Here is a 2500-nt window from a genome sequence, read left to right as displayed (position 1 = left end):
AGCAGTAAGCAGTAAGCAGTAAGCAGTAAGCAGTAGGCAGTAGGCAGTAAGCAGTCAGCAGTAAGCAGTAGGCAGTAAGCAGTAAGCAGTTAGCAGTAGGCAGTAAGCAGTAAGCAGTCAGCAGTAGGCAGTAAGCAGTAAGCAGTAAGCAGTAGGCAGTAAGCAGTCAGCAGTCAGCAGTAGGCAGTAAGCAGTAGGAAGTAAGCAGTAAGCAGTAGGCAGTAAGCAGTAAGCAGTAAGCAGTAGGCAGTAAGCAGTAAGCAGTAAGCAGTAGGCAGTAAGCAGTAGGCAGTAAGCAGTAGGCAGTCAGCAGTAGGCAGTAAGCAGTAAGCAGTAGGCAGTAAGCAGTAAGCAGTAAGCAGTAAGCAGTAGGCAGTAAGCAGTAAGCAGTAGGCAGTAAGCAGTAGGCAGTAAGCAGTAGGCAGTAAGCAGTAGGCAGTCGGCAGTAGGCAGTAAGCAGTAAGCAGTAAGCAGTAAGCAGTAAGCAGTCAGCAGTCAGCAGCAGTAGGCAGTAAGAAGTAAGCAGTAGGCAGTAAGCAGTAAGCAGTAAGCAGTAAGCAGTAGGCAGTAAGCAGTAAGCAGTAGGCAGTAGGCAGTAGGCCGTAAGCAGTGAGCAGTAAGCAGTGAGCAGTGAGCAGTGAGCAGTGAGCAGTGAGCAGTGAGCAGTAAGCAGTAAGCAGTGAGCAGTGAGCAGTGAGCAGTGAGCAGTAAGCAGTAAGCAGTAAGCAGTGAGCAGTGAGCAGTGAGCAGTGAGCAGTAAGCAGTAAGCAGTAAGCAGTAAGCAGTAAGCAGTAGGCAGTAGGCAGTAGGCAGTAAGCAGTCAGCAGTAAGCAGTAGGCAGTAAGCAGTAAGCAGTTAGCAGTAGGCAGTAAGCAGTAAGCAGTCAGCAGTAGGCAGTAAGCAGTAAGCAGTAAGCAGTAGGCAGTAAGCAGTCAGCAGTAAGCAGTAGGCAGTAAGCAGTAGGAAGTAAGCAGTAAGCAGTAAGCAGTAGGCAGTAAGCAGTAAGCAGTAAGCAGTAGGCAGTAAGCAGTAAGCAGTAGGCAGTAAGCAGTAGGCAGTAGGCAGTAAGCAGTCAGCAGTAAGCAGTAGGCAGTAAGCAGTAGGAAGTAAGCAGTAAGCAGTAAGCAGTAGGCAGTAAGCAGTAAGCAGTAAGCAGTAGGCAGTAAGCAGTAAGCAGTAGGCAGTAAGCAGTAGGCAGTAAGCAGTAGGCAGTCGGCAGTAGGCAGTAAGCAGTAAGCAGTAAGCAGTAGGCAGTAAGCAGTAAGCAGTAAGCAGTAAGCAGTAGGCAGTAAGCAGTAAGCAGTAGGCAGTAAGCAGTAGGCAGTAAGCAGTAGGCAGTAAGCAGTAGGCAGTCAGCAGTAGGCAGTAAGCAGTAAGCAGTAAGCAGTAAGCAGTCAGCAGTCAGCAGCAGTAGGCAGTAAGCAGTAAGCAGTAGGCAGTAAGCAGTAAGCAGTAAGCAGTAAGCAGTAGGCAGTAAGCAGTAAGCAGTAGGCAGTAAGCAGTAGGCAGTAGGCAGTAAGCAGTAGGCAGTAAGCAGTAGGCAGTAAGCATAAGCAGTAGGCAGTAAGCAGTAAGCAGTAGGCAGTAAGCAGTAGGCAGTAAGCAGTAGGCAGTAAGCAGTAAGCAGTAAGCAGTAAGCAGTGAGCAGTAAGCAGTAGGCAGTAGGCAGTAAGCAGTAAGCAGTAAGCAGTAGGCAGTAAGCAGTAAGCAGTAAGCAGTAAGCAGTGAGCAGTAAGCAGTAGGCAGTAGGCAGTAGGCAGTAAGCAGTAAGCAGTAAGCAGTCAGCAGTAAGCAGTCAGCAGTAAGCAGTCAGCAGTAAGCAGTCAGCAGTAAGCAGTAGGCCGTAAGCAGTAAGCAGTAAGCAGTAGGCAGTAAGCAGTAAGCAGTAAGCAGTAAGCAGTAGGCAGTAAGCACTAGGCTGTAAGCAGTAGGCTGTAAGCAGTAAGCAGTAAGCAGTAAGCAGTAGGCAGTAAGCAGTAAGCAGTTAGCAGTAAGCAGTAGGCAGTAAGCAGTAAGCAGTTAGCAGTTAGCAGTAAGCAGTCAGCAGTAAGCAGTAGGCCGTAAGCAGTAAGCAGTAAGCAGTAGGCCGTAAGCAGTAAGCAGTAAGCAGTAGGCAGTAGGCAGTAAGCAGTAAGCACTAGGCTGTAAGCAGTAGGCTGTAAGCAGTAAGCAGTAAGCAGTAAGCAGTAGGCAGTAAGCAGTAAGCAGTTAGCAGTAAGCAGTAGGCAGTAAGCAGTAAGCAGTTAGCAGTTAGCAGTAAGCAGTAAGCAGTAAGCAGTAAGCAGTAAGCAGTAAGCAGTAAGCAGTAAGCAGTAAGCAGTAAGCACTAGGCTGTAAGCAGTAAGCAGTAGGCAGTAAGCAGTAAGCAGTAAGCAGTAAGCAGTAAGCAGTAAGCACTAGGCTGTAAGCAGTAAGCAGTAGGCAGTAAGCAGTAAGCAGGGAGTACGTCTAAAATGCATGAACTGTAATTACCTGACACTTTGGTATCATTTAGCTTGAC

The sequence above is a fragment of the Ammodytes marinus genome (assembly GCF_949987685.1).
Source record: "Ammodytes marinus genome assembly, chromosome: 25".
Taxonomy (NCBI): domain Eukaryota; kingdom Metazoa; phylum Chordata; class Actinopteri; order Uranoscopiformes; family Ammodytidae; genus Ammodytes; species Ammodytes marinus.
The sequence above is the reverse complement of the archived record's forward strand: the minus strand, read 5'-3'. Positions refer to the sequence as shown.